Source organism: Triticum dicoccoides, chromosome 5A (genome assembly GCF_002162155.2).
Source record: "Triticum dicoccoides isolate Atlit2015 ecotype Zavitan chromosome 5A, WEW_v2.0, whole genome shotgun sequence".
Taxonomy (NCBI): Eukaryota; Viridiplantae; Streptophyta; class Magnoliopsida; order Poales; family Poaceae; genus Triticum; species Triticum dicoccoides.
In genome coordinates, this window is record NC_041388.1 from 349,757,431 (window position 1) to 349,777,500 (window position 20,070).

General features: G+C 44.2%; 1 long non-coding RNA gene across 1 annotated transcript; it reads left to right on the forward strand.

The window, feature by feature from the left end:
• The first annotated feature begins 13,998 nt into the window (after positions 1–13,998).
• LOC119297325 lies at positions 13,999–15,257 on the forward strand. Its single transcript, XR_005145617.1, has 3 exons — positions 13,999–14,240; positions 14,321–14,474; positions 14,940–15,257. It is a non-coding gene; the product is annotated as an uncharacterized LOC119297325 (long non-coding RNA).
• Positions 15,258–20,070: the final 4,813 nt, after the last annotated feature.

Here is a 20,070-nt window from a genome sequence, read left to right on the forward strand (position 1 = left end):
AATAGTGAATACACGAACTCCTCAAACTACGGTCATCACCGGTAAGTATCCCGATTAGTGTCACTTCGGGGTTAACGGATCATAACACATAATAGGTGACTATAGACTTGCAAGATAGGATCAAGAACACTCATATATTGATGAAAACATAATAGGTTCAGATCTAAAATCATGGCACTCGGGCCCTAGTGACAAGCATTAAGCATAGCAAAGTCATAGCAACAATAATCTCAGAACATCATGGAGAGGTGGTGGGCCCCTTGGCCTTCATCTTTTGCAGGTATTTTTTATATTTTCCAAAAAGTTGCTCCGTGAAGTTTCAGGTCATTCCGAGAACGTTTGTTTCTACACATAAATAACACCATGGTAATTCTGCTGAAAACAACGTCAGTCCGGGTTAGTTCCATTCAAATCATGCAAGTTAGAGTCCAAAACAAGGGCAAAAGTGTTTGGAAAAGTAGATACGTTGGAGACGTATCACCAGCTAATGTTCAAAATGACATCTGAGGCAGAAAGATAATTTAAAAGGATCAATTGATGTTTGTGCGCATTCGCTCACATGTTGAATCAATAGGATCAAAATAACGGTGTCAAAGGATACTAATGAATATCACTAGGCATATGGGAAGCATCCGTAATGCAAGCAGACAAGTATTTGCAGAGCAATAGTTTGAAGAGGATTCTCGAAAGATCGAATAGTATTTCCGAGTACCTTATGAAGGATACGAACAATTGGGGATGAACAGGTACTCGATAAGTGCGAGGAATTATACGTAGGGGGTATTCACGCGGTAAAGGACTGCAAGGCAGTAAACTCAAAGGATTCTCGGGACAACGGAGAGTATTTGAGGGCATCTTGTAATAACAAGAGCAACGGGAAATGATTGCATGAATGGAAAGTGTGTGTAGCTTTCCATATGGGTTGACGGTGGAAGGAAATCGCAAATGCGAAGGCACAAAGTATCGAGAGAACATCGTAGAGTAACTTCAGAATCTTCTGGTGCAGCAAGCGATCATCTGTAATAAGGGGGATCTCCGGGAGAAAGTTGTTACGAGAACCTAATGTTAGATTTTTAGAAAATCATTTAACCCGAATAGAAGAGAGATTAGAATCCCAGAGTATAGACGAGGAATAAAAGATCCTAATACCACCCAATGGCGACGTGGGCCCATGGGCCACACAACCATGTTAGTAAAAGTTTTGCAATGTCTAAACTCGACTTCGGACAAGGAGTGTGGAAGGGGGATTCCCACAGGCAGTCGGCTCTGATACCAACTTGTGACGCCCCCGATTCAATTGTACACTAATCATACATGCAAACATGTACGATCAAGATCAGGGACTCACGGGAAGATATCACAACACAACTCTACAAATAAAATAAGTCATACAGGCATCATATTACAAGCCAGGGGCCTCGAGGGCTTGAATACAAGAGCTCGATCACAGACGAGTCGGCGGAAGCAACAATATCTGAGTACAGACATAAGTTAAACAAGTTTGCCTTAAGAAGGCTAGCACAAATTGGGATACAAATCGAAAGAGGCGCATGCCTCCTGCCTGGGATCCTCCTAAACTACTCCTGGTCGTCGTCAGCGGCCTGCACGTAGTAGTAGGCACCTCCAATGTAGAAGGAGTCGTTGTCAACGATGGCGTCCTGCTCCTGGACTCCAACGTCTGGTCGCAGCAATCGGGTATAGAAAAGGGGAAAAGGGGGAGCAAAGCAACCGTGAGTACTCATCCAAAGTACTCGCAAGCAAGGAACTACACTACATATGTATGCATTGGTATCAAATGGAAAAGGGGTAACATATGTGGACTGAACTACAAAATGCCGGAATAAGAGGGGGATAGCTAGCCCTATCGAAGACTACGCTTCTGGTAACCTCCATCTTGCAGCAGAAGAAGAGAGTAGATGGTAAGTTCACCAAGTAACATCACATAGCATAATCCTAACCGATGATCCTCTCCTCGTCGCCCTGTTAGAGAGCGATCACCGGGTTGTATCTGGCACTAGGAAGGGTGTGTTTTATTAAGTATCCGGTTCTAGTTGTCATAAGGTCAAGGTACAACTCCAAGTCGTCCTGTTACCGAAGATCACGGCTATTCGAATAGATTAACTTCCCTGCAGGGGTGCACCACATTTCCCAACACGCTCGATCCCCTTTGTCCGGACACACTTTTCTGGGTCGTGCCCGGCCTCGGAAGACCAACACGTCGCAGCCCCACCTAGGCACAACAGAGAGGTCAGCACGCCGGTCTAAATCCTATGGCGCAGGGGTCTGGGCCCATCGCCCATTGCACACCTGCATGTTGCGTACGTGACCGGTAAGCAGACCTAGCCTCCCTTATACAAGAGCGGGCATTCCAGTCCAACCCGGCACGCGCCGCTCAGTCGCTGACGTCACGAAGGCTTCGGCTGATACCACGACGTCGAGTGCCCATAACTGTTCCCGCGTAGTTGGTTAGTGCGTATATGCCAGTAGCCAGACTCAGATCAAATACCCAGATCTCGTTAAGCGTGTTATTTTGAAGTAACCACGAACGCCGACTAGGGCCAGGCCCACCTCTCACCTAGGTGGTCTCCGCCTGCCCTGTCGCTCCGCCTCAAAGTAACAGTCGGGGCCGTCGGGAACCTAGGCCCACCACTACCTGGGTGGAACCACCTGCCCCTCCAGCCCCCAACATCGGAATCACTTGCGGGTACTCAACGAGCCGACCCGACTTTAGTCATAAGATGTATAGTATGTGTGTATAGTATATACCCGTGATCAACACCCGACGTGATCACGACCCAATAGTATAGCATGGCAGACAGACAAGAATGTAGGGCCACTGATGATAAACTAGCATCCTATACTAAGCATTTAGGATTGCAGGTAAGGTAACAACGGTAGTAGCAAGGACATGCTATGCATCAAAATAGGATTAACGGGAAGCAGTAACATGGTACACTACTCTAATGCAAGCAGTAGAGAGAAGAATAGGCGATATCTGGTGATCAAGGGGGGCTTGCCTGGTTGCTCTGGCAAGAAAGAAGGGTTGTCAACAGCGTAGTCGATCGGGGCACCAGCAGCGGCGCCAGTCTCGTAGTCTATCAGAGAGAAGAGGGGGAAGAAACAATGAATATAATGCAAACAGATGCATAGCGATGTATGACATGACAAGTAGCGGTGCTAGGGGTGCCCTAACGTGGTATGAGGTGATACCGATGAAGGAGGAAAACATCCGGGAAAATATCCCCGGTGTTTCGCGTTTTCGGACAGATGAAACGAAGGGGAAAAGTTGCGTGTTCGCTATGCTAGGGATGCGTGGCGGACGAACGGGGTGCTTATCCGGATCTGTCTCGTCGTTCTGAGCATCTTTCCTGTACAAAGTTTTTTTATCCGAGCTACGGTTTATTTTATATTAATTTTAAAAGATTTTTATCATTTTCTGAATTTAATTTAATTCAAAAATAAAAGTGAAATACTAGGTGCACCCAGCTCTGGGTACATAGGAGTGTACCAGAGGGGCTGACATGTGGGTCCAGGGGGTCCCAGTTGACCAGTCGAACTTTGACTGGTCAACAGGGTGTGGGCCCCCTGTCATTCACTATTTTACCAACCAAACAGATTAAATAGACTAATTAGGATATTAGGATGATTATGTGTAGTTAAACCAAATTAATTAAGTTAATTATTGACTTAATTAATTAATATTTGTTTTCATACTCCATTTTGTTTAACCCAGGGCAGGCCCCATCTGTCATTGGCCCCGGCAGGGCAGCGAAGATGTCGGACACGCACGCAACCACAGCAGAGAACCGGGCGCGATGCGGCCGGCCAACAGGGGCGTCGACGGGCGCAGGCGAGCGGTAGTGGGGGAACACGGCGGAGCCGACAAGTAACGGCAACGGGCGCAGCCAAGGAGCCCGGCTGACGAATGGGGAGAGCATATAGGGTCGCGGGGTTATGCGGCAATGACGGAGCGGGGCGACGAAGGTGCGGCTCAACACCGGAGGCGGGGCGCGACGCGAAAAGGGGCTTCCGGCGAGCGCGACAGCGGAGGGTAGTGCGGTCGTGGAGCCGAAGCAGGGGAGGCCGCAGACGACCGGTGACCATGGCGGCAGGGAGCGTGGGCACGCGGCAAGGGCGAGGCGCGGTCGGGCACGGAGCGGGGTGCGGTGACGTCCGGGGGCGGGGAAGGAAGGAAAAGGGGTCCTCACCCCTGTTGAAGGCGTACGGGGTGGCGAGGCTCGACGACGACCGTCGATGCAGAGGTCGGGCGGGGTCGAGGAGGCGGTCCGACAGCGTCTTGGTTCCGGCGCGGGGGAAGGGGGGCTCCGAGCGGCGGCGGCATCGAGGCCGAGCCCCGGTTCCAGATCAGGGGCGAAGGGGACGAGGCGGCGCGCGGATGGGCCTCAGGGATGAGGTGAGGCAGCGACGACGACGGGGACGGGCACCCTGGGCGCGGGCAGTCATCCAGATCGAGCAAGGGAGGGGGTCATGAGAGAGAGAGAGAGAGAGAGAGAGAGAGAGGGATCGTGGGGTCGAGCGCCCTCTCCTGTGACGATGCTGGAGGGAGAGGGTGGAGATCGTGGGGGAGTGGGTGCGGCAGCGGTAGTGGGCTAGGGTTCCTGGTGAGAGGGGTAAGTAGGTGGAGGGGTGGGCCGGCCTGTGGAGAGGCCGACTGGGCTGGTTGGCTGGGCCGTTTGGCCCAGTTGACTCGGAGGGTTATTTCTCTTTTTTATGTTTATTTCTCTTTTCTGTTTTAAAAAATGTTTAGCACTTAATGGATTGATTTTTGTTTTAAATATGGAAGGTAGCTCATAAATTGCAGTGCATTAGATCCAAGCACCAAAAAGTAGTTTGGGCGAAATACTATTTTATATTAGATTTAGATTAATTAAAAAGTTATTAAGTAATGTTTTCAGCCACTGTTTGAGGTTGTTTAAGTCACTTATTAACTTTCAACAATGTTGTTTTTTTTCATAGCCTCTGATTTATCTATTATTTATTGAACATTTTAGTTTTAATATTTGAAAACTTTTATTGTTTGCTTGATTTTAAATTTTGAATTTAAATCGGTTTCAAACTAATGCGAGATTAGCAACAATAACCGAGGTGACGTGGCATTGTTAACGTGGGATTACTATAGCTTAATTATCCGGACGTCACAGGCGGCAGGGTTAAGACCTGTAAGTAAAGGTGCGGTCTCCGGCGAGAAAGACTAAAACAAAGGAGAGGGGCCTGTTCACTTTGGACACAATGCCCTGCCGCCTCTCATCTCCTACTCATCCTCTTAATGGATGTGTTGATTCATCAAACTTGTGTTTGGACTCACCTCCTATATTTATTCTTGAATATTTAGAAAACGATGTAACTGCTGTTTAATTTTAAAATAACTAGCCATGAAAACTTTTTCCTAAAAAAAAGCTCACGTACCGTAGTAAGTGTGCCGGCCCAGGTCACATGAGAAATAAGACTAACTATGGCGCAGATCACGGGAATAATGAAAGGCCCAGATAACAGGATCATCTGAGCACGGGTTTAGAAAAGAAATTTCGTTTCTTTAGTTCCTTTCTCGGTCTTCTTTGTATACTTTTGGTTTTACTTTGCTTTTCTTTTTGTTTATTTTTTGGTTTTAACTATTTTCTTTTTTAATATGTGTCTAATTTTTTTGCAATACACAATGTATAGTTTTAGCGCACATGTAAAACATTTTTTTGGACATTTTTCATAGACATGATGTACATTTTTTAAAATGCATGTGTTGAACACTTTTTTGAATACATGCTAATATTTTCTAAATCCACATTCCACATTTGTAATAATAATTAACATTTTTTAAACTACCCGTACATTAAAAAATTCATGGACATTTTTTGAAACACGTGAATATTTCCCTAAAATGTCACATACACTTTCATAATTGAAATAAATAATCTTTTAACCTGCGGAAACATTTTTTAATTTGTATAAACAATTTTTTAAAATGTCACAGATATATTTTTGAATCTTTAGAATTTTTCTCTGAAATGCCACGTACATTTTTTAGTGGTATGAAACATTTTTCTTATATTACCCACACATCGTTTTATATTGTAAACACTTTTTAGGAAAATATCACAGATATATTTATGAAAATCATGATTTTTTTCTCTACAATATAACATACATTTTAATGAATGTACTAAATATTTTTTTGAATTACGCAAACGTTTGTTTACATTGTGTAAACATTTTTCAAATGTCACATACATTTTTAAAACACATGACATTTTTTATATGTTACAAACATTTTTGATACACATGATTAACATAGTTTGATACACATTTTTTACTTTCAAATGCATGATTAACATTTTTCCAAATTTTATTTAAATTATGTTTTTTAACCTATATATATATATTATTTAGAATATTTAACCATATAAGAATACAAAAAATAATGCAAAAAGTAAAAACAAAAATGTAAAGAAAAACGAGAAAAGATATGGGTGACATCAGCAAGATGTTGTACGTGGTTACTGGGCTGGCCCAGCAACACCTCTCTGCAGGGGTCGTTGCGCTAAGAGGCGCGGTGGGGGCAAACGAGCAACTAGTTGACGAGCGCTCCATCGGAAGCCTCGCAACGATCAGCGCCACTTGGCATGCTCTCAGCCGCCCCTCCACGTGTCATGCTCTGGGCACTCTCTTCGTATTTCATTTTTTTTTCGCACGCATTTTCGGCTTTTTAAACGGGTTTTTTCTGAGTTTTTTCGACATTTTGATTTTCCGCATTTCTTCCTTAGCTATTGAGCAAAAAAATTGAAAAAGAAAATTGCGCGAAAAAACTCGTTTCTTTGCTTGCTCGAGAGGCATGGTTTTGCTTCCGCTAGAGGCACGACCGTGCCTCTCAGAAACGGAAAAAAACATATTGTCTGTTTTTTCTTTCTTTCACGAGAGGTACGGTTTTGTTTTCGCGAGAGGCATGATTTTGCTTCCGCGAGAGACACAACCATGCCTCTCGGAAACGAAAAAAATTGCGTTTTCTATTTTTTTCTCTTCCACGAGAGGCAAGATTTTGCTTCCGCGAGAGGTACGGTTGATATTTCGTGGCAGGCACGGCCGTGCCTCTTTCGAAAATGAAAAAAACGCATTTTTTCTTTTTTTTTCCTTACGCGAGTGGCACGGTTGAGATTTCGCGACAGGCACGACCATGCCTCTTTCGAAAAGGAAAAAAATACTCGTTTTTTGTTTTTTTTCCTTACACGAAAGGTACGGTTTTGCTTTCGCGAGAGACACGGTTGTGATTTCGTGAGAGGCACGGCCGTGCCTTTTTCGGAAAGGGAAAAAACCGTGCTCCCGATTCGGTTTTTCCATGAAAAAAATATTCGTTAAAACCTATCAACATGGGATCTAGTTTTGAAGATCTCGACGCGAGCAATCCAACGGTGAAAACGGTTCGAGATTTGGACGCACGGTTTAAGAGATAAACCTTTTGAATAAACGGATCTACGAAATAGGCAAAACTCCTACATTGCGACAAGTGACGCACATACAACGCACCATTTGTCACAACCTGGAAAGGTGAGGGTGATCCTTGCGATGAGTACTCCTCAATTAGTGATTTCGGCAAACGAGGCTAGCTCACCAAGATGGGAGGTCCTATTTGGCACTTCAGGCGCCAGGGAAGCTCCCTGGCACGCACGCGCCCACACCAGTAGTCCGGCCCATGTAGACATTGCTCTCTTTTTTTGGTTCGCTCGACCGCATTTAGCAAAATAAAAGGGAAAAAAATCGCCAAAAACGTTCATGAATTCAAAAAAATTCATGAATTTTGAAACGTTCAGTAACTTGGAAAAAGTTCATCTAATTTAAAGGAATTTTATCCATTCCAAATAATGTTCATCAGTTTTGAAAAAAAGTTCATCGATATTGAAAAGTTAATCGAATTTGAAAATAACAGTCGTCAAATTTGAAAAAAAATCATCAATTTTGTAAAAAAGTTCATGATGTTGAAAACAGTTAATCAATTTTTTTTAGAAAAATCCTGAATTTGAATAAAAAAGTTCATGCATTTAGCAAAAAAAAGAGAAAAACTGAACAAAATAGTTCCAAAAAAGGAAATAAATATTAAAAAGGAAAAAGAATAAAGTTCCGTGAACTGTACAGGATAAAAAGGGAAAACGATGCGAGTCTGCACATGCAATTGAGATGGCCTAGTGTTTAGTACGCTTTGCCCTGAATAAAGAGGCCTCTTGTTTGAACCCCATCGGTGGCATCTTTTTTTGTTTGAATTTAACAGGAAAGAAAAAAAATTAAATGGGCTGACCCAGCTCGCGGGAGTTTTTTTTGCTTTAGACGCCCGTTTGCAAAATGGTCTGTAAAGGACTCCTGAAGCGCGCCAAATAAGAGATGCCTACCAAGTTTCCTCAGTCAATGAGCGGTGTGTCTCAACGAGGCTAGTGTTGCCACGCGACACCACAATAACCGTCGTGCTTTCGTGACGGCGAAAGATTGGTTTACGAGCAAAGCAACAAAGATTTTCTCGCTTTTGTCGAGAAGAGACAACCGTTTTTCAGCGCAAAACGGTAAAGATCAACCAAACCCTAAGGCTGTTAAAGCTTGACAGAGAAAACGAACAAGAAACAAACATAGATAAAAGGTAGTGTATTTTTATTGAATAGATCAACTGGTGTTTTTTCCTTCAATCGGCCAAGACCCTTATATAAAGGGCACGCAGGACTTGGTGTAAGACCAAAATATCAAAACCAAACCGAACAGGATTAATCCCTTGATTCGGTTACAAGTACAGTACTGTACGTAAAAGTTCTAAATCCAAACTATATTCATTCAGTTTTGCTAAGCACATCTAGATGTGCCATAAATATTACACATCTAAGTTATATGTTATTAATCTTATATTGAGATTCGTGTGAATATTTTTTTTATACTTGATTCACTCACTTAGATGTGCAATAATTAGAGCACATCTAGATGTATCCTAGACACATCCATATTCATTATACATACATGTTTTGGTCCACAAGGAAAAAAAATAAACTAATCTTATACCAAATGATGTTCACATACCTCGTGCATAACCACTCATGCGGATGCAGTTTTCCTTGTTACACTTTTCCTCACGAGAAGCTTGCCATCTGAGGCAAGCAAGGATTTGTCCTAGGCAGTAACATGTCACGAGAAGCTTTCCCTCCCGTCCCTCCCCCGTGCGGCGGCGCCGCCCCGCACCGGGGAGCCCCCACCCTCCTCCTACAGCCTCGCCCCTCCTCCACTCCCCTCTGCCGCCGTCGCCGGGGCGTCACAGGGCAAAGCCCTTGTGGTGGCGGCGTCGGCAGTTTCTCCTCGGATCTCGATCTGGTTGGGAGGCGGCGCTCCTATCTGGCCAGATCAGCGGCGGTGGCGCAGATCGGCGGCGACATGGAAGTGGTGCGACGGTCGTGGGGGAGGACAACACCAGCAACGAAGGATCTGGCCTTGACTCATGTCGGGCTAATTCGTTGTGCTACCGATCTCAATCGCCGTCGGCGGGGCACTGCTCCTGGACTTGATCTGCAACACGAGGATGTATGGGGCGCCGGCCCTAGGCTTGGTGGTGGTGGCCTTCTTCTTCGTCGGAGTTGGTCGGCCGGCTGGCTGTGCTCGCATGGTCATGCAGTGACCGGCGGCTTGGCCGGTCGACGGCGGCGGAACTTGGCCGGTGGCAGCGGCAAAGTTCTGACTGAATCCCGGGGCGGCGGCCCTGGAGGGTGGAGGCCGGTGAAGCTTGGGCTTCCCGCGGCGGCATGGCGTGGTGCAGTCCCTGTCCAAGGCGGATCTGTGACGGCGATCTGCTATGGATTGGTTCGGATCAGAGACGGCGACGAGCGCGCGGGATCCTTCTCGGCGGTTTTCGCGTCTTGGCGAGGCGGGGTGGGAGCCCTCCTCATAGTCTCCAGTGGTGGCACACTCAGGCAGTGGCCGGTGCACCAGGGGTCCCACGGTGGCACTGTTGCTGCGGTTGGTCGCCGGATCTAGGCGGCTAGATCTGGGGCTTTGAAGGCGGTCGAGACGGTGCACAGGTTGTTGGGTGGATTTTTTGGGACGGATCTGGGTGAAAACCTGATCTTCGGTCGATGGTCGAAGACGGTGATGACGATGCCCTTATCATCGTTTCCTTCATGAAGGCATCATCGAGGTGAAGCTCCCAACTTCACTCAATACCTCCGAGGGAAACCCTGATCAGCTGATCGGATGTTGGCGGCAATCATGTGTCGTAACCCTCTTAGGGGCGGCATTCTTGGAGGTGCACTCGGCTTCGCGGGACTAGCGGACGGCTTTTTTGGTGGAGCGGTGCTTCATCCATACATTGATGGCGATGGATCTGGACGGCATGGCGCAATGCAGATTCGGAGTTCGATGTGGAAGGATGGACTCGTGCAGGAGGACGACACTGTCCGGCGTCGTGGTGGCGTCGATGGCTGAGAGACCTGGCACGGTAGATGCAACAGTACAACTCTGAAGATGGACTCGTGGCGGGTGGCTGCGGCAGCCCCATACCCGGCAGGCGCCCTGATTGAGGAGTGCGCTGGACTGGTAGGTGCCCCATACCAGGCAGACGTCCTGATTGGGACCTCAGGTCTTAGATGTTTAGGTTTGGCTGCGATGTCTGTTTGGTATTAGGCCCAGACTATCAGCGCCCCTTCATCAACTAAATAGATGTAGCGACAACTGTTGCTTAGACGGTGGCTTCAGTCTTACTGTTGTATGACTTTATAAGGTCTTGTGAGAATAATTAATAAAGTGGCCACATGCATCACCCAGATGCAGAGCCCAGGGGTCATCCTTCTTTTTTTAAAAAAAGTAACATGTTAGCTTAATGTATCGTAGAATCATTTCAAAATTGTCCTCGGTAGCCACTAGTCCAGCAAATTCTCCATATATTTGCCCTAATTAAATAGCTTGTTACATCTGACTTGAACCTCAAGCATCTATATCGAACTCTGATCATTACATGGCTTCATAGTCTTTGCAGCCCAAAACTTAAGATTAGCATCTGATTCTTGCTAGGCCTGGTCTATAGATAGTATCGTGGTAGCTCGAAATATCCAGAGTCTGGCTAGGATATGTCCCATGTAGAATCTTGTCCATGCAAATCCCTGTGTTACATTTCTTAAGCAAAGCATCAATTGATTAGCTTGATCAACTAATTAATTTGGTTGATTATACAAACCAGCTAGCCAAATTACACCTTCAACACATGCCTTTCTATTTTTTGTATTATTGTATTCATCAAAAACATCTTTACTCCTAATGTTTTAGTTGGTAGGTCGCGTTTCGGGTTTTATTTTCGTCCCATCTCACCCGGTCTTTTTTGGTACTTCTTTAGTACTTCCTCCCATCTTCCTAAAGAGACGTTTTTTTTTCGTCGTTCCTCCCACCTTTCGCTTTTAACGTCTAGCGATGCCTGCGAGCGAGGTCGAAAAAAAGCCTACGAAAGAAAACCAACGAAAAAAACCCACGACCGAGGCAACGCACACCCTCCCTCCGCAAACCCTAGCCGCCGCACGAGGGAAGAGATGAGGGACAGGACGTTGCGTCCACACATCTCCGCCGCCGGCCATGCACGGCCGCTCCTCCACGACGACACCAACCGTCCAGAAGCGGAGTCGCCGCCTCGACCCGGGGTCCCCCCGTCCCTGTCGTGGTCGGCGCCACGCCCATCCCGAGGCACCACCCGCTCGTTGTCGGCACGCCCGAGCTTGCCAAGAAGTTCGCCGTGCCGCGGAGGGGCTCCTGGGGCCGAGAAGCATAGCGGCGCCGGCGATGCCGGGGTGCTCTTATCACCCAAGGTTGTCAGGCCCATCGCGCTCAACTTCGAGGAGAGGACGCCCGTCAAGGAGCGGCCCTCGCCAGCGCGGAGCTCGGCGTCGGTCAAGAAGAGGACCACCATCATGCCCAGGCTGGTGACACACGGCTGGAGCTTCATTGCCGACAGGGCGACCCACCTCCTCCTCCACAGAACAAGATCCCAAAGGGCCGGTTCCACCTGTATGTACTCTGCACACCTGAACTGAACATGTTCTGTCTTGCAGCTTCTGAAGCTGATTTGAACTGAAGCTTAAAGTGTATGTGCAGGAGAAGAGATCGATGAGCTGCACGGCTCACGCACGATGAGCAGGAGGCCCAGGGAGAAGGAGCCCTCCTTGCTGGTCTCCGGCCGGCGTCGGCAGCACAGCCCCCTCCCCCAAGAGGAGGCCCTCCTTGTCGGCCTCTCCCGTGCTGGTGCAAGGGAAGCTCAATGCTCTCGGCAAGGTAAGTGATCACATTCAGATGGGCTCTTCTCTCTGTCAGTTTTTCTATCTGCCTTTTCTTTGAACTGATCCGACGCTGGGAAATTTTATTTCAGGAAACCAGGGAGCAGGCGCAGAATCAATGGCAAGCCGAGTCGACAGGTGACTTCACACATCAGATTGAATCAATGGTGATTTTCTACTGGCACATCTGTGCAAAAAAAATGACAATTGATAGCCTCTCCTTTAGCTATCATACCATGTGTTGTGTCACTAAGTTACGATCTCAGCTGTGGTCTACATATTTTTCAGATTACTGAAGTTTATAGCCCTCCAATGCAGTATATGTATGCTTTACAAAATTATCCGAGTATTGCAAAATTGCATGATACATCAAATTGGAGCGTAGCCTACATACTTATGGACTGCGGACTTATGTTGCTTATTTAGAGGCTACCGTACATGGATCTGGTATGATATTGATTGCAGAAATTTCTATATGACTCTTGCGAATTTCAACCTTGTTCTTCTCCATGATTTAGGAAAACTACAACTATTTGGTGCATGATCTAAAATAGCTGCAGGCTAATCCTCCGCTAATGTTCATAATGTTATGTGGTACACAATATGGGTAAAGGAGAGCACATTGCTCTAATGTTTTTGCATATGATATTAAATCAGACATTTCAGTGGATAATATATGGTATTGACTTGGACATTGGTGCTGTGGAACAACCTAGCAGGTATTGGATCTTATAGAATTATAGAGTTGGCAGGGTCTGAAAATCATGGTGTTGGTGTTTCAGCCTATCAAACGCTAACCCGTCTCGCGGTACGCCACCGCCCGTCGCGGCCGCCCCACCTCCAGCCGCGGCCGCCGCCCCCACGTCCCACCGCGGTCGCTCCCCGCGCCAACGACCCCTTCCCCCGCCGCCGCGCCACGGGTCCACTTCGCCATGAGCTCCAGCGCCAACCATCCCGCCACTGCTCGTGATCCCCTCTTCCATCAGCTCCACTTCACCGGAACCGTAAGTCCACATGAGTATGCGTAGCAGGTTCACCAGATCCTCCTGACATGTTCTTCCTTCTCCAAAAATATTTTCTTTTATGTTTAATTCTTCGTCATATGACCATTTCCTATTACCCCAGTGCAGGCCAGTTTGTGATGTTAGATAGTAGTTGTGTAATATATATGTTAGACAAGGTTTTGTACTCCTGATTCTAATGTTTCGTTCCTCACGCCTGAATTCAGGAAAATCAGCCAAGATACACAACAAACATATCAACCGCAGCTATCTGCTATGCGCACATGTGCGAAAACAAACTTATTAATCCTTTGCCGCAGACAATACTGAAGCACTAACACAAACAAGATCCTTCTGAAGGTAGTCTCTGAATGCAAATGATCATGACTTATGAATTTGGAGCCATGGCCCATGTGTAGGCAAGGGCAATGATCCCATTTACTACTTGAGCGGTCCAACAGAGGTATTTCTATTTTTCTATCCTCAGAAGAAAAAAACAGTGAAAAGAAGATAGAGCTCGTTTAGTTTGTTTCTACAAATCTTCGACAACACGTTTATAACAATATCACCAGCCTAAATGCTTGTTACTTACAATATTTTTAATTTAGTTGACCTCTTGAATGCAGATTATTGAAGGTTGTTTCTGAAGTTGTGATTGACTGGAACCAAAGGAAAGTTGGAGACTTTTTTGGTGTCAATTGCTTGGATTAAGTGGGAGTAAAGATGTTCTTTCTGTCTATATCTGGTTCTATTATTGGCAAATTTGTGCCTTCGAGATTGCTGCGAGTGTTTGTGTTCTCGAGCTGAAAATTTAGATTATTACCATGTTTGGTCTCCTGAATATAAATCATGATTCTTTGCATCTCAATTGCAGACCAGCAGACCTTTCCGTCCTCATATTCCCCGGATTCGTTTTCTGCGATCGAGCGCCCGAGTGGTTGCATCTCGACGGCAGGTGCGCGCTCCATTTCAGTAGTTATACTTCAGTCCAGAAGTTTTTTGGGGCTCTCTAACTTTTTTGAGTGGTTTTTCCAGTTCCCTTTACAACCGAGTTAGCTTTATACTATGAGCAGTGAGCAAGTCATGTATAAAGCAAAAACAAAATATTGGTCTGCTATCAAATGGTACATTTATTTGAACTCTAAGGGCAGGTTCAGGGTCTCATGAAGAGGGCATGTGTTTGTATTAGGTGAGATCTGAACTGATTCTGACCAATGTGAAATTAATTTTGTTGTTGATGGATCTGCAATTATTTTTATGTGCACAGAAGTGTCGTAGTTGAGAAGCCTGAGAAGAATATATCACTTAGGTACAGATTCGAGCTAGGGTTTTTCATTTTCTCCTTCCAATCCATTTATCATGCGATAATTTGCCCATAAAAGACATACATGATGGTCGTCGTTGGACAGCCTATATTTGTTTACTTCTACCCATAAATTTAAAGTCCTAAACATGTATATTACACATCTCTTGCAGGATATATTAATATTAAACTATGTGTGCGTTCCACTGCATTCATCTATTTAAGGCATGATATTTGTAAGCTTGGTTCAGGCTGCGCCGCATCTATCTATATAATGCACAATATTTCTAATGCACAATATTGTTTTATCGATGTAAAACCCTTGACAAATTATCCATTCCTTTTTCGCAGATCAGAAGGTTTTGCAGTTGACAAGCTTACAGATTTGAGCACCCCGAACAACGGGGTGGACCCTTTGACCTGTGGGTTCTGCTGGTACCAAGAGAAGGAGGTTCCTTTTAACCTGCAGGAGCTCTACCAATGGCAGCGTGCTTTCCTTGACAATGACGTGGTACTGCACATATGCAAGATGCAGCGAGTGAAATCGGCGCAAGAGGGCATCTTGCAAGCAGCACCAAATCCTATATTATGGGACCGAGTGAGTATCTCAAAGAAGAAATAATTTTTTTGATGTAGGAATATCTGTAGGCTGATTATGCTTTGATGTATAGATCGTAGTAGCACTTAGGTAAAATATAAGTTCTTAGCCAGTTCAATAGTACTTTTGTTGAACAAAGCTCAATTGACATTACGCTAAAACCTCGAGAATACATGAGGGGACAAGGCAAGTGTTGTTTGTAATGACTTGTGTTATGATATTGCAAAATAGATTAGACGGAGAAGTACATAGCATTGCCATGGAATATTTAATACTTTTAGATCTGCCTGTTCATATGATGGCATCCACAAAATCCTTTCTACCATGTGGGTGTGTTTGTGTCAGAATTGTTTCACGCAAATAGTCAAATTATTTTCTATGTGTATGCTTCTCCTTTTATCAACTTACGAGAAATTATATTAATGGGACATGCTTTATTTGCAAGATATAGATGTCTTAACTTGATAAAAGGATTATATATCGAATGTGTTTGTGCAACTGAAGATGAGGCATGCTTTATTTGAAAATTTATATTGAGTGTGTTTGTGCGACTGGAGATGGAGGATGGCTTGTGCTCTCTCTTGTGCGGTTACCATGGTACTCCGGCCATTATGAAGAGGTGTTGTGGCGGTGGTAATGTGTTCCAACTTGGACGGCGTTGCCCCCATTCTGGTGTACGGAGCTAGAGATGTGTAGTGCTATGGATGAAAGTCATGTGCAGCTTAGGTCTGTGCCGGTGGTGACGCTGCCTATGGGTGCTGTTCCACTCCTTGGAGGCATCGTCGAGGTGTGTCGGCATCTTTCCCCTCACATTGGTGTTTGGTGATTGTCTCCAGGCGAAAGCCTAGGTTCTCATAAATAATGTTCAACAAATTGGAATTCATTTAGCAACCGATTTTTATCTTTCCTTTGAACTCATCTATCTATCTATATCTATCTATCTATCTAATCTATATCTATCTATACCTATACTAATTACAGACTCCCTAGAAATCCCCAGGTTAATCAGTAATTAGGAGCCGTTGATCAGGTGGGACCAAATTATAACTGTGTAGATCTCTCATGAATCTCTCCCCAAAAGAAAAAAGATCTTATAGATATTTCTCTCACGACTGAAATTTCTCAATGTCTCATGCGTAGAAAAAGTCTCACTTATCTCTTTCCCACAACCCCATTCAATCTCAGAAAACAATATAAACAATCTCTCACTTATCTCTCTCCAAATAGGAAAAAACTTTCACGTATATCTCTCCGCACGTGTAAAAGAAGTCTCACGTACGCATCTCTCCCACAACCACACTCAAACAATTTGGAAAAGAAAATCCACCACATGATCCTAATGCATAATTTTTTTCCTCCTTTAATTAAAGCAATTTCTATCTCTTTTGGGAAAAAAACTAAATCTACTCCACGGTCTCTTCCTCATTAGTACTCCATGATATCTTCCTCCATACTTCATGGACTCTTCCTATTCTCCATCGGACTTTCCCGACGTGGAAAATAATTCCATCCACGACTTCTTCCTCTTCTCCATGATCTCTCTTTCTGTCTCCGCCAATGAAAAACGAATGCATAGCCTCTCTGAAGCTGAACAAGGTAGGTTTGGAAATTAATTCCTTGTGCTTAAGGAGATTATCAGATCAATCCTCATCAGGATCAGGTTCGTTTTCTTGCTGGTTTACACTTCAATCCGCCGTTAGATTTTCTTTGGTTGTGGGTCTCCCTCTGACACCTATTCTTCATGTTTCCCTGTCATGCTGCTGTTGACGTCCATCAATATTGGTTGTAGATGTGAGTTGTTGCTGCCGTGGAGGCAGATACTTCTGGGCCTCTTCTCTCTCCGACACTGTGTGCACGTGCTCATCGCCTTTCTAGCCAGAAAGATTGAACACGTTTATTTCTAGAGGCTATAAAGTTTTTCTTCATCCGAATTGATCTATGGCATTGGAGGACACGTGGTTTCCCAATCCCTGCAAAAAACGATATCTAATAACCTCCTCCTTGACGATCTGCCATGGAGCTTTTAAAAAAGGACTACTATGCTGCTAATAACAAAAATTAAATTGCATTAGGATTCATGAACTACTTATTTTCATCTTATATATGCTGACCTTCTCCTTCTTTTAGTGAAAAATCATGCATGTGCCCTTCGTGTTATATTACTGTAACCTTTCATACACATATAGGCCGTGAACTTAACAAGTCAAGTTTAAAAAGTTCCACAATTCATGACCATAAAATTTTAATGCAGTCTGTTTAGCACTAAATGCCAGACTAAAAATCATGAGAGGATCTGATGCATCCGTCTGTAGTTTTTACCAGTAGATATGTGGAACATTACTTGCATTTGTGTTTCCTACCATGTTTGGTTACATTCATTGATCCCTGATCCCTTAGGTCTATTGGGAAATGTATACTTCGGCAGACTTCTCAGTTTTAAGTTTTATCCTTGAGCTGGACATCAGGTATCCACCTCTGAAATCACACTTATGGGTTCACCCTTTTTTCACCTGAGGCAGGCAGCCGCGATGGCCACTAGAAAAGTTGGCTCTTGCTTTGGTGTTTGGTGGGCAGCCGCATCCCGCCCCTCCTCCAACCTGAGCTACTGTAGATTACAAGTATATTCTTATGAGAAATTACATCTTTGTTTGATTGAAAAAATTGTTTGTACATTTTTGGGGGAAGTTTTGTATTTCAATTATAAAGCCAGTGTAGGGTCAGGGTGTGCATTTTTTACAATGTGGTTTGGCCAGACCTGTGTCTAGAAAGTGATTTTCCCTTGTAGTACCTTCATGAGATTTTGACTTCTTATCCTAACTCGAATTATGACATTGCAGATGCTGGGTGCAAAACTCCAACAATACTTCCATCTGCAGCAACAAACTCTGGTAGAGTTAACTCACGTCAGCATAAGGCATGAAGCTTTGGAATTTGCAGAAAAAGTACTTACACTAAGAGGTAATTTGCAGTTAAAATATCTCCTTTATTTGGTTTAAGAACATGTTCTGATGTTACTTTTGATTTGTATATAAAATTCTAATAATTCTGTAGCAAGTCTTTCTCGAGGAAATAGGAAAAACTGCAACACTTTTTTTGTCTTTTTGAAGATGCACCATGGACCATAGTGAAAAATATTGCGAACAGATGTATCTAGCATTGAAATGCGCCTAGATACACCCGTTTGAGTGAAAAGTAATATGGATAAGAGGGAGTATCACTTTTTGATGTTGCAGGGCACCATGGTACATGTACGTGTCAAAAACATCAAGTTCAAAACTTCGTGGCATGCTTCCACCCAATGATTAGTCAACATGATATCAAATTTCAAGGTTGGGGAGAATCATAATGGACTACTGTACATAGATGGACCTTGCTTGTGGCAGCACTATAACTATATGTACATAAATTTGGTTCTGATATATTCATGCTAATTTCCTATAATTATTTCTGGGTGCATTTGGATGCAAGGAACCATTGGTGCGCATATGCTACTGCCACAAAATCAATTTCCCATCTACTTCTTATTTCAGTCACATGAATGGGATCAATGCAAAGTAAGATTGCATTCTTATTCCATTTATTATTTCCCAAATTATTTATCATAGTTTAGACGGCATACTCATCTTGCTTCCAGTTTCCTCGAATGGTCTCTCAATCCATGTACCAGATCATCAGATGGCACGCATGTATGATGTATATACTTTGCCTTTACTCTGCATTTTTATTTGTCCTTTGTTTATGTTTCGATGCCCATATTTCAGCAATTAGCAAGTGCTTCAACATACTAGGAAGAAGTTCTTGTGGTCCGGAGTTGGAAGGATCAATAAAAACAGTAATCAGTGACTTGCTTTCTTTCTGAAAACATATCTGAAAGGAGGCTTGTTTGAAGTTCTTGTGGTCCAGAGTTGGAAGGATCAATAAAAACAGTAATCAGTGACTTGCTTTCTTTCTGAAAACATATCTGAAAGGAGGCTTGTTTGACATATGTTTCGATTCTCATATTGCAGGGTTTAGTGACTGCATCAACATTGTAGGAAGAAGTTCTTGTTTTCTGGAGTTTGAAACATCAGTAGTACGCTTTTGAGATGCTCTTAGACCCTTTTTTTGACAAACACAACAATGTAGCTACTCCATTGAATAACTTACCTTGTGTTGGTATTCATCGTTATAAATAACACTGAGTCTTGTTCATCATGAATCTGTATCAATATGTGTTGTGTTCTCTTTCAGAGAAGTGAACTTTGAGAACCCTGCTCATCCCGATCAATGAAAATTCCGAGGCTGAAAGTACAAACTTGATAAGACAAATTGATAGACTTGGAGAAAAAATGGGTGTATTTGGACCTGGATGGTAACATAGGCATATTTGGAATAGGGTGACGACGGAGCAGAAATGGCCAAAAGAGTTTGAGTGGAAGGGCTTGTGGAAGAAGATATGGAATGACAACGATGCGATTTTGTTGTGTGATTGTTGTATATATATTTAAGGTCCTTAGGAAAAGAAGTCCCAGTGAGGTAAATTGACGGAGACACATCTTAGGTGGAGATGAAAGAACTCGGAGACAAATAGAGCATTATTCGTAGTTGGTTTGTGAATTAACATCTGGTGGGAAGAACGTTTTCATGTCCATATGCCCCCTTTTCTTAGTATTTGTACTAAGGTGAGGTGCATTATATATATCTCATCATTTGTTGGTGGTGTTCCATGTTGCGCATGTAGTAGAGTGAGACAACAAAACACCGACATAGAAGCCACATGCTGAGAAGGGGCAATAGATTGAGAGGATAATTTATATTGGAATAGGGGGGAAGATACTTGAGTTTGTGTTGTGGTTGAACATTTGTTGGCCCGTGGCAACGCACGGGCAGTCTCCTAGTTATTAT